The 14399-nt window shown below is 53.7% G+C and overlaps 1 protein-coding gene across 2 annotated transcripts in view; it reads right to left on the bottom strand.

Moving 5' to 3' along the window:
- Positions 1-14399, bottom strand: part of SUPT6H (SPT6 homolog, histone chaperone and transcription elongation factor) — a 260364-nt gene that overhangs the window by 174954 nt on the left and 71011 nt on the right. The window lies entirely within an intron of this gene.

Raw genomic sequence — 14399 nt, 5'->3', positions numbered from 1 at the left:
GTTTAAATCTTTCCTCCAGAACAGATACTACAAAGTTAAGATCAATAGCAAAGAGTCACCACCGTTCAGTTCCACATTAGGGGTCCCTCAAGGCTCTTCGCTATCCCCTACATTATTCAATATCTATCTTCTCCCGCTTTGTCATCTCCTTTCCAATCTAAAGTTAACCCATTACTTATATGCAGATGACGTCCAAATCCTTATTCCTATCACCGAATCACTTCAAAAGACCGTACTTTTTTGGAACTCCTGCCTCCTCTCCATTAACAAACTCCTGTCTAACCTTAACCTGATACTCAACACTGACAAGACAGAATTCCTCTTGATCACTCAAGATGGCACCTTTCCATTGAATAGCTCTCACCTTCCATTGAATAGCTCTCACCTTACGCCGCTCCCAGTTCTCTCCCCACGGGTCAGAAACCTTGGGGTGGTCATGGATAACCATCTGAGCTTTTCTGATTTCATCAACACTACGGTTAAAGAGTGCTACTACAAACTCCAAGTTCTAAAAAGGCTTCGACCCCTCCTTCATTTTCACGATTTCAGGTCAGGGTTACAATCCATCATCTTCTCGAAAATGGACTACTGTAATTCACTGCTTCACGGTCTCCCAGTCTACACCCTAAAGCCTCTTCAACTGTTACAGAACGCTACAGCAAGGTGTCTCACTAAATCCAACAAAAGAGATCATATAACACCAATTCTAAAGAAGCTCCACTGGCTCCCAGTCAAATCTCGAATCCTGTTTAAACTTCTATCAATCACCCACAAAGCCATATTCAACAACACTCCACTGGACCTCAGAATCTCTCTTCAGCTTCACACGTCTTCCCGACCGCTAAGATTAGCACAAAGAGGAACTCTACATGCACCTCCCATGAAAGCATCTTTAAGTAAAAGAGCTCTATCCACAGCAGGCCCCAAACAGTGGAATCTGCTTCCTCCGGAGCTAAGGCTGATACATTGCCCCAACACGTTCAAAAAAAGACTCAAGACATGGCTATTCAGTCAAGCATTCCCTTAACTTACTTAGTCTTCCACAGCTCCCATAGACTGTTTTCATACCTTTGACGTCCGGAACCTATTCTCATGTTTTTACTCACCAATAAGAAATTTCTCCCTCCTCCCCCCCTCCACGAACAATCTTCCTTCCCCCTCCCCCTCCATTAGCAAACCTCCCTCCCCATGTGCTAGTCTCGCTCTAATATAGTGCATACTGCTACTGTTCCTAGTTATGTTATGTTATATTATCCAAGTTGTTCACTCCCTTGTTCATTGTAAGACATATGTTGTCATTGTTTTCTACTTGTTATAATGTAAACCGGAGTGATAAGTAATTCTGTTACCTGAACTTCGGTATAAAAAAAGTTATAAATAAATAAATAAATAAAAGCGATCAGCCTGGTCGAAAAATACGGGCCCCTGCCGAAGCAGGCGAGGAAGATGGCCGAGCCGAAGAGGCCTGTCCATTGCCAGGTTGACGAGATCCGTGAACCACGGTCTGCGAGGCCATTCGGGTGCCACCAGAACCACTGGCCCTTGGTGGAGTTCTATTCTTCGGAGAACTTTTCCCACCAGAGGCCACGGAGGGAACACGTAGAGAAGGATGTCTGTGGGCCAGGGGAGAGCTAGAGCATCCACGCCCTCTGAACAGTGTTCTCTCCAGCAGCTGAAGAACTTGTTGGCCTTGGCATTGCTTAAGGTCGCCATGAGGTCCAGGTGTGGGGGACCCCACCTGTCGATCAGATCATTGGCTTCGTCCGAGAGTTCCCACTCTCCCGGATAGAGAGACTGGTGACTGAGGAAATCGGCCTGTACATTCTCCTTGCCCGCTATATGGGAGGCCGCCAGGCAATCCAGATGGCGTTCGGCCCAGGCAAAGAGACGGCTGACTTCTAGGGCCACCAGGTGACTGCGAGTGTCCCCCTGGCGGTTGATATAAGCAACCGTAGTGGAGTTGTCTGATAGGACCCTCACCGCCTTGCTGCGGATTAAGGGTAGAAACTCCTGTAGCACCAGACGCACCGCCCAGGCCTCCAACCGATTGATATGCCACCGAGACTGAACCGGAGACCAAATCCCCTGCGTGCTCTGGGACTGGCAGACTGCTCCCCAGCTGGAGAGACTGGCATCAGTGGTCACTACCATCCACTGTGGAGTCTGAAGCGGCATTCCCCAGAGAAGGTGAGGAAGCGAAAGCCACCACTGCAAGGCGGCGATGGTAGAGGCCAAAAGCGGGAGAACCGTGTGAAACTGCTCCGACACCAGCTGCCAACGGGATAGCAAAGCTCTCTGTAACGGACGCATATGAGCAAATGCCCAGGGGACTAGGTCGATGGTGGAGGCCATTGAGCCCAGAACTTGGAGGTAGTCCCACGCTGTCGGGAAAGGGAGCGAGAGAAGGTTCCGCACCTGATCGATAAGTTTGAGAGCTCGAGTGCGAGGCAGGGACACCTTGCCGATCCGAGTATTGAAGCGGGCCCCCAAAAATTCCAACACCTGGGAAGGCTGGAGATTGCTTTTGGGAAAATTGACTATCCACCCCAGGGAAGTGAGGAAAGCTAGAACCCGATCTACCGCCTGTCGGCAGTGACTCTCCAACTTGGCCCGCACGAGCCAGTCATCCAGATAGGGGTGGACTAGGAATCCTTCTCAGTGGAGGGCAGCCGCCATCGCCACCATGACCTTGGTGAAGGTGCGTGGTGCAGTGGCGAGGCCGAAGGGTAACACACGAAACTGAAAATCCTGGTTGAGGATGTGGAAGCGAAGATACTTCTGGTAATCGTGGTGAATCGGAATGTGGAAGTAGGCCTCCGTCAAATCGAGAGAGGCGAGGAACTCGCCAGGATGGACCACCGCGATGACTGCCCTCAAGGTCTCCATGCAAAAATGTAGGATCTTGAGGGCCCGGTTGACCCTCTTGAGGTCCAAGATCAGACGAAAAGCGCCGTCGTTTTTGGGTACCACGAAATAAATGGAATACTGGCCGGCACCGAGTTCCTGCTGCGGAACTGGGACAATGGCGCCCAGACTCTGGAGCCTGGAAAGTGTTTGGTCCACCACCTCCCGCTTGAGACTGCTGCAAGGAGAGACAACAAAGAGGTCTGGCAGGTTGAGCAAATTCTAAAGCGTAACCTTCTTGGACAATCTCGAGAACCCACTGGTCTGACGTGATTTTGACCCACTCCTCGAAGAACAGGGAGAGACGACCACCCAGATAGGGGACCGAAGAATGGGTCGACCGAATTTCATCGTGAAGCAGACTTTGGGGTGGCGCGCTGAGAGGCCCCCTCGCGGAAGGGCCTGCACCCACGAAAAGGCTGGGACCAAGATTGAGACCGGGAAGAATAACCTCTAGAGGAGCCACCGCGCCCACGAGACATATATCTCCATTGACCCCGGAATCGAGGACGGGAGGGCATAAACGACCTAGATTGTTTCGGACGGTCCTCAGGCAGCTTATGAACCTTGTTTTCCCCCAAGGAGTTAATAAGCTGCTCAAGGTCTCTCCAAAAAGCAACTTGCCCTTGAAAGGCAACGTGCCTAAGAGCGCCTTGGATGACGGGTCCGCTGACCAATTGCGAAACCAGAGGAGCCTTCTGGCGGATACCACCAAGACCATCGCTTTCGCCTGGACGCAGAGGAGGTCGTACAGCGCATCTGCCCCATACGCGATGACGCCTTCCAACCGTTCAGCCTGCTCCGCCTCTGCAGACGGGATGTCCTGGGTGCCGAGCAGTTGTTGAACCCTCGTAAGACCTGCCCGCTGCATGAGACTGCTGCAGATCGTCGCCTGGACCCCCAAAGCCAGAACCTCGAAGATGCGTTTGAGATGGGCTTCGAGCTTACGATCTTGTACGTCCTTTAGGGCCATGGCCCCCACTACTGGAATAGTAGTGTGCTTGGTAACCACAGAGACAGAAGAATCTACTGTGGGAATTCGCAGCATGTCCAAGCAATCCTCTGGGAGGGGGTAGGGCTTGTCTATAGCCCTCCCGACACGAAGCCCCGCTTCAGGAGCCTCCCATTCCCGGAGGAGCAACAATTTGTGCATAGGATGGAAGGGAAAGGCACATGCCAGAGCCCTGAGTCCTGCCAGGACTGGGTCCATATCCTTGGGCAGCGAAGCCATCAGTGTATCCGCAGGGGGTCCCTCAAGTCCCAGCTCCTGGAGGACAAAGGAAATGAGGGGTTCCAATTCCTCCCTCTGAAACATGCGGAGAACCCGGGGGTCATCCCCCTCCAAGGGGGGGGGGGAGTGTCCCCGCCAAATCCATGGTAGGATCCGGAGCAACCAGAGGCACCGGAGGGTCAGGGATGGGAAGTAGTGATGATCGCGTCCGAATAACCTTTGTCTTTCAAACGCTGCCTTTCAAAAGCCAGGCTGCTAGACAAAATCAATCTGCCTGATGTAAACAAACGGGGCCCTGATGCAGAAGATTCAGTAGAATGAGAGAGCCAGACTGACTAGATTTGCAAACCAAGGACACTTCGGCCTCTCTGGAGCAAAGAGAATCACTTCGCCTGGATGAGCTTCTATGCATCTCAAGATCTTGTCTACTAGTGGCCATGGAGGAAACATACAGTAGGACGTCCGTTGGCCAGGGAAGAACCAAGGCATCTGCCCTTTCCGCCCCACTTTCTCTTCCTAGACTGAAGAAACGTGGGCCCTTGGCATTGTGGAAGGTCCCATCAAGTCCACACACGGCGCACCCCACCCACATTGCTTCCTGAGACAGCTCCCACTCCCCGGAGTCTATCTGCTGCCGGCTCAAAAAATCTGCTTGCATGTTATCCGAGCTCGCTATACGAGAGGCTGCCAGGTAGTCCAGATTGTACTCCGCCCAGGTAACCAAAAGACGGGCCTCCTGAGCTACAGCTTGACTCTTTGTTCTTCTTTGATGATTGATGTGGGCTTCCGTAGTTGCATTGTCTGACAAGACTCTTACCAGCTTTCCCCTCACCAAGGGCAAGAAGGCCATCAGTGCTAGATGCAATGCTCTCGTCTCTAGGTGACTGATTAACCAAGAGGCTTCCTCCGGCAGCCAACGACCCTGAATGGACTGGCTCTGACACACCACTCCCCAGCCTGAGAGACTGGCATCAATGGTGACGATCATCCAGACCAGGAGATCGAGATCCATGCCACGGCTCAACTTGTCTGCGAGGAGCCACCAAGAAAGACTGGAATGTGCAAACTCTGGGAGTGGGAGAGGAAGTTGAAAATGCTCTGATAATGGATCCCAACGAGAAAGCAACATGGACTGAAGAGGCCTCAAATGGGTAAAAGCCCAGGGAACCAACTCTATGGTAGAGGCCATAGATCAGAGTACCTGCAGATAATCCCAGACTCTGAGGACTACCATCACCTTGGTAAAAGTCCAAGTGGGAGCACTAAGAGGAAAGGATCACCTTGCTGGTGGGCTGAAAGGAATCAGTAAGTTTTGCTTGGGAAATTTTCTTTTTTTAAAAGTATTGGGGTGAAGTTAACTATTGGGGAATATTATTTAGTGTGTTTGTGCTTTTAATAGTCAGTAAGGCAGTGAATAAACAGAAGTTAGACTATTTGTATTTCTGGTCGCCGCATCTCAAAAAAGATATAGTTGCGTTGGAGAAGGTATAGAGAAGGGCGACCAAAATGATAAAGGGGATGGAACAGCTCCCCTATGAGGAAAGACTAAAGAGGTTAGGACTTTTCAGCTTGGAGAAGAGATGGCTGAGGGGGGATATCATAGAGGTGTTTAAAATCACGAGAAGTCTAGAACGGGTAAGTGTGAATCGGTTATTTACTCTTTTGGATAACAGAAGGACCAGGGGGTACTCCATGAAGTTAGCGTGTGGCACATTTAAAACTAATCGGAGAAAGTTCTTTTTCACTCAACGCACAATTAAACTCTGGAATTTGTTGCCAGGGGATGTGGTTAGTGCAGTTAGTGTAGCTGGGTTTAAAAAAGGTTTGGGTAAGTTCTTGGAGGAGAAGTCAATTACCTGCTATTAATTAAGTTGACTTAGAAAATAGCCACTGCTATTACTAGCAACAGTAACAAGAGATAGACATAGTTTTTGGGAACTAGACAGGTTCTTATGGCCTGGATTGGCCACTGTTGGAGACAGGATGCTGGGCTTGATGGACCCTTGGTCTGACCCAGTATGGCATGTTCTTATGAGGCGCGGCTGCCACACCAATGGGAAGAGCACAGAACTGAAAATGTTCCCCCAGAATCATGAACCGTACATCTCTCTGATGGTTGGGGTGAATTCCTATGTGCAAGTAAGCTTCGGTTAAATTCAGAGATGCCAGGAACTCTCCTGGGTGAACCGACAATTATAAATGTAGAGTTTCCATCCAGAACCGAGGAACCTTCAGAGCCTCGTTCACTTTCTTTAAATCAAGGATTGGACGGAATGTTCCCTCTTTTTTGGGAACGATGAAGTAGATGGAGTAGCGACCTGTCCTTGCTCTGCTGGAGGATCTGGGGCAATGGCCCCTAACTGGCGCAGGCAAGAAACGGTGTCTCTTACGGCCATACTCTTTTCCCGGTAAGAACATGGGGATATTAGGAAGCGGTCTCTTAGAGGCTGAGCAAATTCTAAAGCGTAGCCTAGTTTTATCAAACTTAAGACCCACTGGTCGGACATCATCTTGGTCCACTCCTCGTAAAATAAACCCAATTGGCCTCCTATCACTGGAATCGAGGAATGGACCAGTCAGGCATCATTGGGAAGACTTGGCACCATCAGCTCCCTGGGAAGAGCCATCTCTGCTGGACCGACGTCCCCAAAAGGACTGACTTCATGACTGTTGTCTACCCGAGAACTGCCTCTGAGTGATCCCTGAAGGCCTGGATGTCCGAAACCTGCAGCTTCCCTTGAAGCGAGGGTGAGATTGGAAGGAAACTTTTCCTTTTGGCTTACCTTCCAACAACTTGTGAACCTTTTTCTCACCAAGGGACTTGATCATCTCTTCCAGGTCCTTACCAAATAGCAACTTCCCTTTAAAGGGTAACGACCCCAACTATGACTTGGAAGATACATTGGCTGACCAATTCCTCAGCCAGAAGAGCCGCCGGGCCGAGACCACCACCATCATGGTCCTGGAAAACGTTCTGAGAAGATCATACAATGCATCCGCACTGTAAGTCACCACGACTTCCAACCGCTCCTCTTGAAGAGCCACAGAGTCAAAGATTTATCCATTTGTAACTGCTGCACCCAGCACCGCCCTGCTCTCAGCATCAAACTGCTGCACATAGCCGATCGGGGCCCAAGAGCAGACACCTCGAAGATAAGAAAATTATTACTTACCTGCTAATTTTCGTTCCTGTAGTACCATGGATCAGTCCAGACAGTGGGTTATGTCCCCAATCCAGCAGATGGAGTCAGCACAAGCTTTGAGGGGGGCGTATCCATATATACTACTACCCCCTCTGCAGGAGCTCAGTATCGAGTATATCAAAGCCAGAGTAGAAACCCCCGAAGGATCAAGTTTGTGGAAACAGATAATGAAAACAATTGTAACCGCAACAAGTAACTGCAAACATCCTACCAACTTGTAGGGAGCTGTGAAAAACAGCGAAAAGAAACGACTGTGAAGACACAGAACACTGCGAGCAAGAAGTAGCGCAGAGCTGAGCAGGATCAAGAACCCAAACGCGGTGGGCGTCTGGACTGATCCATGATACTACAGGAACGAAAATTAGCAGGTAAGTAATAATTTTCTTTTCCCTGTACGTACCTGGATCAGTCCAGACAGTGGGATGTACCCAAGCTTCCCTAAATCGGGTGGGGTCCTGCGAGGCCTGCTCGGAGAACCTGCTCGCCAAAGTGTCCAGAGACCGAAGAGGCGAGGTGCAGACGATAGTGCCTCGAGAACGTGTGTAACGATTTCCAGGTGGCTGCCCTACAAATTTCCTGCGAGGATACCGAGCGAACCTCCGCCCAGGAAGCCACCTGAGAACGTGTAGAATGCGCTACGATTCCGGGTGGGGGAGTCCGACCCGCCCCAATGTAGGAAGCAGCAATGCCGGCATTCAGCCATCTGGCAATGGTAGTCTTCGAGGCCTGAGACCCCTTCTTAGGACCGGCCCAGAGTACGAAGAGATGGTCAGAGGTCAGGAACTCATTTGTAGCCTCCAGATAGAGGCGAAGAGTGCGCTTGACATTCAAGAGACGGAGAGACTTCGGCTCTGAGGAAGAGAAGGATGGCAACTCCACCGTCTGGTTCACATGGAATGCAGAAACCACCTTCGGAAGGAAGGAGGGAACGGTGCGAAGCGAAACTCCAGAGTCGGAGAAACGGAGATAGGGCTCTCTACACGACAGAGCCTGCAGCTCCGAGATGCGTCGAGCGGAACAGATGGCCACAAGAAATACAGTCTTGAGAGTGAGATCCTTTATTGTTGCGCTGCGCAGCGGCTCGAACGGTGATCCCGACAGGGAGCGAAGCACAAGGTTAAGACTCCAGGAGGGACAAGGGTCCCGTAACGGAGGACGCATATGCTTGACACCCTTGAGAAAACGAGCAATGTCAGGATACTGTAGAAGAGAGCCCCCATCGCTCAACAGCGAACCAAGGGCGGCCACCTGAACCCGTAGTGAATTATAGGCGAGCCCTTTTTCCACCCCCGCCTGTAGAAACTGAAGGATCTGAGGTACAGAAGCCTTAGCGGGTCTCGTGGCCTGGCTGGTACACCACAGCTCGAACACCTTCCAGATTCGAACATAGGCCGCCGCCGTCGATGTCTTTCGTGCCCGCAATAGCGTGGATACTACCGCCTCCGGGTAGCCCCAACGCCGGAGGCGGCGCCTCTCAAAAGCCAGGCCGCAAGACAGAAGAGTTCTGCCTGCTCGAAAATACCGGGCCCTGATGTAGGAGCTGGGGGAGGTGCCCCAGCCTGATTGGCCCGTCGATCACCAGCTGTAGCAGGTCCGCAACCCAGGGTCGCCTGGGCCATTCTGGGGCGACGAAAACCACGGTCCCCTGATGGCTTTCTATTCTGCGGAGCATCCTGCCCACCAGGGGCCATGGTGGAAAAGCGTAGAGCAGAAGATGTGGCGGCCACGGGAGGACCAGGGCATCCACTCCCTCCGCGCCGCGCTCTCTCCGGCGACTGAAGAAGCGTGGAGCCTTGGCGTTGAGAGCGGACGCCATCAGATCCAAGTGGGGGGCCCCCCACCGATGGACGAGAAGTTGCATCGCTTTGTCGGAGAGAGACCACTCTCCGGGGTCCAGCAGTTGCCGACTGAGGAAGTCCGCCTGGACGTTGTCCACACCGGCGATATGCGAGGCTGCAAGCCGGACGAGATGACACTCCGCCCATTGCATCAGCAGCGCCGCTTCGAGCGCGACCTGCGGGCTGCGCGTGCCTCCTTGTCGGTTGATGTAGGCCACGGTGGTAGCGTTGTCCGATAGGATTCTGACTTCCCGGTTCCGAAGAAGCGGGAGGAAATGTCGCAGAGCTAGCCGGACCGCTCTGGTTTCCAGAGGGTTGATTGACCACTTCGCCTCCACCGTGGACCACGTCCCCTGCGTGGCGCTTCGATCGCAGACTGCACCCCAACCTGCTAGACTGGCATCGGTGGTCACCACCACCCAATTTGGCAGATCGAGGGACACGCCACGGGCCAGGTTCGGCGGATCCAACCACCAGCCCAGACTGTCCCTGGCATTCTGCGGGAGCGGGAGAATCATCTGGTAGTCCTGCGATACTGGTTTCCAACGGGAGAGGAGCGCCCACTGTAAGGTCCTGAGGTGCGCGAAAGCCCAAGGTACAAGGTCGATGGTGGACCCCATCACTCCCAGGAGTTGCAGGTAGTCCCAGGAGGTGGGCTCTGGTAACGCAGAGAACCGTCGTGTGTGATCCCGCAAGGATTGAGCTTTGTCCTGGCGCAGAAAAACCTTGCCCAGTAGGGTGTCGAAGGTCGCCCCCCAAAAAAACCCAAGCGTTGCGAGGGCATGAGGGAGCTCTTGGAGAAGTTCACTACCCATCCCAGGGAATGTAGAAACCGTACTACTCGAGTCACCGCCGAGCGTCCATGATCGAATGACTTCGCCCGGAGGAGCCAATCGTCCAGATAAGGATGAACCAGGATGCCCTCCTTCCGGAGAGCTGCCGCCACGACTACCATGATCTTGGTGAAGGTGCGCAGCGCCGTCGCCAATCCGAACGGGAGAGCCGTGAACTGAAAATGCTGGTCCAGAATTTTGAAACGAAGGAAACGGTGGTGGTCCGGGCGGATGGGAATGTGCAGGTAGGCCTCCGTTAAGTCCAGGGAGGCGAGGAACTCCCCCCGATGCACCGCCGCAATCAATGACCGGAGCGTTTCCATGCGGAACCGAACGACTCGAAGGGATTTGTTGACTTCCTTGAGGTCTAGGATAGGCCGGAAGGAACCGTCCTTCTTTGGTACGACGAAATAGATGGAATAGTGGCCCGAGCCCACATCTCCGAAGGGCACGGGCGCAATAGCGCCTATCTCCCGGAGTCTGTCCAGAGTCAGCTGCACCGCTCCTCTCTTGAGGTCCGAGCCACAGGGGGAAAAGATGAACCTTCCCTGCGGGGGGCGGACAAATTCCAATGCGTAGCCATGTTTTATGGTATCCAGGACCCACTGGTCCGAGGTGATCCGTGCCCACTCCGCGTAGAAATACGTTAGTCGGTCCCCAATCCTGGGGACAGGGGAGTGGGCGAGACTGGCATCATTGTGAAGACTTGGTATAGGGGTTCCCGGTTCCGGGAGTAGTGTGTGTGGGCCGACGCCCGCGAAAGGAGCGCGACCAGGAGCCCGCCAGCTCTGGCTCTGGTCCGAGAAGAAGAAAATGCTCTGGATGGTCGAAACCTATCCTCCGGCAGCCGATGAACAGCGTTCTCCCCCAGGGACTTGATGATCTGGTCCAAATCCTCCCCGAAGAGGAACTTGCCCCTGAAGGGAAGAGAGCCCAGACTCGACTTAGAGGACGTATCAGCCGCCCAATTGCGTAGCCACAGTAGTCGTCGTGCTGCCACTACCGAAACCATGGATCTTGCGAGGACCCGAAAAAGGTCGTACGAGGCGTCCGCTCCATACGCCACTGCGGCTTCTAGCCGATCTGCCTGGGCAGCCTCATCGGACGGCAGGTTCTGAGACGTGAGGAGTTGTTGTACCCAAAGGAGACTAGCCTGCTGGGCAAGCGAACTGCACATCACCGCCCGCATACCCAGAGCGGAGACCTCGAAAACCCGCTTAAGGAAAACTTCCAACTTACGATCCTGTGTGTCCGCAACGCCGCACCTCCCGTCACTGGGATAGTCGTCCTCTTCGTGACCGCCGACACTGCGGAGTCCACCTTTGGGACCTTGATGAGGTCCAGAAAATCTTCGGGGAGCGGGTACAGCTTTTCCATAGCCCGGCTGCTCTTCAGGGAGGCCTCCGGGGTGTCCCATTCCCTGGTGAGAAGTTGTAAAAACGAGTCATGAATGGGAAAAGCCCGAGCCCTCGGCCGGAGTGCCGCCAGGACAGGATCTCCCTTCCTTGAAGAAGTGACGACAGTGGGAGCTACTGGGGCAGGCGGGTCTGGTGGCGGGTCCAAATCTAATTCTTGGATGATCTGCGGGATGAGGTCATCCAGCTCTTCCCTCTGGAAGAGGCGTAGGGTACGCGGATCACCCCCCTCCTGCGTGCCGTCCCCTTGTCCCCCGTCCGGGAGGTCAAGTCCATGTCCCGCTGGGTCTGGCACCGCCCCCACTGGCGCAGGCGTGGATCGGACCTGGGTAGGAAGGCGGGAGGCCCCCACTCCCGAAGGGTCGGGGGGGGCCGGCGTTGAGGGCGACATCCGAGGGATCTTAGGAGGGGGGGGTCCCACAGGTGCTTCCAGCCCCTGCAGATAAGCGGTATGCATGAGCAGGATAAACTCCGGAGAGAACCCCGGCCTGCTCGGGTGCGCTTCGGGGGCGGCGTGGTTCCTGCTCCCTGGCCCTGGGTGCTTGGTTCCTGCACCAAAATCGGGGGAACACCCCCGCTGGTAGAGTCCTCCAGGGCTCCGTTCTCCCTCGTGGCCTCCAGGGATCCGTTCCCCCTCGTGGCCTGCGCCTCAGGGCGCTCAGAATGTAAAATGGCCGCCGTTCCCGCCAAAAATGGCGGAGTGGCCGGCCCGCGCCGCCCGGGCAAAAAAAGAGAAATCAGTCAGGGACTATGAGGTACCTTCCCCCCCGGGAAGGCATCGTGCACAGATGCCCTCCCGGGAAATCCGGGACCCCGGGTCTCCGCAGGCCGCACAGCGGGACGGCCGCGGCATCGGGATCGCTGTAGGAGAAAAGAAAAAGCCACGGGGGGGGCCACGTGCACAAAAAGCGCCGCTGCGGGGGGGCCCGGTCGGCCCGCACTGCCCGCTGTCCGAAAATAGAGGAGGGTGCCGCGGGGGGGCCTTCCCGGCCACACGACCCGCCCCAGACATCTTTCCCTAAATGGCTCAGCAGCCCATGAGGAGCTGTAAAATGGCCGCGGGTGAGGGAGTAAAGAGCGAAGAGGCCGGCTCCACCGGCTTTCGCGGGCACCGGGGGCTGAGCTGTGAAGGAAAAAACTACAAAGGAAAAACAAACTTACCCCTGGCTGCAATGAGAAATAAACAGCAAGGCCGCAGAGAAGAGACAAGGAAGATAAGCCACTCCCCAGAAGTTGAAAGAACTCTGCCTTTTTTTTTTTTTTTTTTTTTTTTTAAACTTAATACAAACTTGATACAAACTTGATCCACAGAAAAAGACAACAACAAGCCATAATCAAGCAAGAAAGTGAAGAAAAAGGAAAAGGAGGGGAAGCCTGATTCCCCTACTCGCATCTGCTGGAGTCAGAAGATACTGAACTCCTGCAGAGGGGGTAGTAGTATATATGGATACGCCCCCTCAAAGCTTGTGCTGACTCCATCTGCTGGATTGGGGACATAACCCACTGTCTGGACTGATCCAGGTACGTACAGGGAACTTCTTAAGATGAACTTCCAGCTTCCTGTCTTGAAGACCTTTCAGAGCTGCAGCTCCCATAATTGGCATGGTCGTTTTCTTGGTAACTGCAGAGACAGAGGCAACCATCTTGAGGATCTTGAGAAGGTCTAGCGTATCTTCAGGCAACAGATACAAACTATTCATGGCTCTGCTGACCTTCAAACCTGTGTCCGGGATATCCCACTCCCTGAACAGGGTAGCACTGATCGAAGAATGGAAGGGAAAAGATCTAGCTGGACTCAGAGGCCAACCATGACCGGGTCCACGGCTCCCAAACTCGGAACCCTCCCTAGGGATGTCAATGCCCAGCTCTTCCAGAACTGCCAGGATGAGAGGAGACAACAACTCCTTATGGAACAAACGGACCACCTTGGGATCATCCCCTACAACCGCCGTCTGTTTGGCTGGCTCCTGATCCGGATCTTGCACAACCACAGCTGGAACCATATCCTGAGGGTCCAGGTACTGCTGATCTTCTTTACCCAACGGGTCCGGAGAGGAATCCGTGAATGACGGCGGAGACTAGGCCCCTAGGAGCTGCCTGACCCTCGTGGCCCCCACATCGGCCCTGGCCCTCAGACTGCTTCACCAGAGGCTCCCTCACCACCTTACAGTGAGCCGTTTTCCAGGCCTTATAGGCCTTGTGTAAGAACAAAATCGGAGAACGAGGACGACACATTTATTTATTTATTTATTTAGAGTTTTTATATACCGACCTTCTCGATATACATAATCGAATCAGGTCGGTTTCCATAAAACAAAACTTTCGCAAGTAAGGCGTTACATTAAACATCAGACACCCCCCCCCACCCGGGTCCTCCTCACTCCTTCCAGGGTCCCACCCCATCAGCATCAGGGCCTCCTTCGGAGGTCTCTACCTCCAGAGACAACAGGGGGGGGAGGAGGAATCCGTGCCCCCCTCCGCGGATCGTGCTACAGCATTAAATGTGGCCAAAATGGCCACCATTCCCGCGCTCAGCAGGGATGGGTCCTCTGAATTCTGTTGAGCTGAACCGAGCACGATCCCTGCTTGCATTCCCTGACAGCTTTCCCTCCCCCCCCCACCCCTAGCAAGTGCATCCCTGCAGGCCGAGCAGGACGCACCATGCGGCATCAGGATTGGGGTCAGCGTTGGGAGGAGGAGATAGCGCTAGGCTGGCAGAGAAGTAAAGCGCTGGAAAAGGTAAACGCTGGAGCCGACAGAAGAGACAGCCAACCCCAGAACAGGAGAAGCACTGCCTTGCAAGCACTCCCGGCGGCTTGTCCTATTCTTGTTTTTTTTTTTTTTTTTTAAACAAACTAAGCCAGCGCACAATATACAAGTCACTTCCTTGAGAAGGGGCTGAGGCTCCACTGGTCCTTCAGGGTGAGTGACCCAGATGCCCTGGGTGTCAGTCCTGCCTGGCAAGAAGGGTAAAG

This window comes from Rhinatrema bivittatum, chromosome 8 (genome assembly GCF_901001135.1).
Source record: "Rhinatrema bivittatum chromosome 8, aRhiBiv1.1, whole genome shotgun sequence".
In the NCBI taxonomy this organism is placed as follows: domain Eukaryota; kingdom Metazoa; phylum Chordata; class Amphibia; order Gymnophiona; family Rhinatrematidae; genus Rhinatrema; species Rhinatrema bivittatum.
The sequence above is the reverse complement of the archived record's forward strand: the minus strand, read 5'-3'. Positions and strand labels throughout refer to the sequence as shown.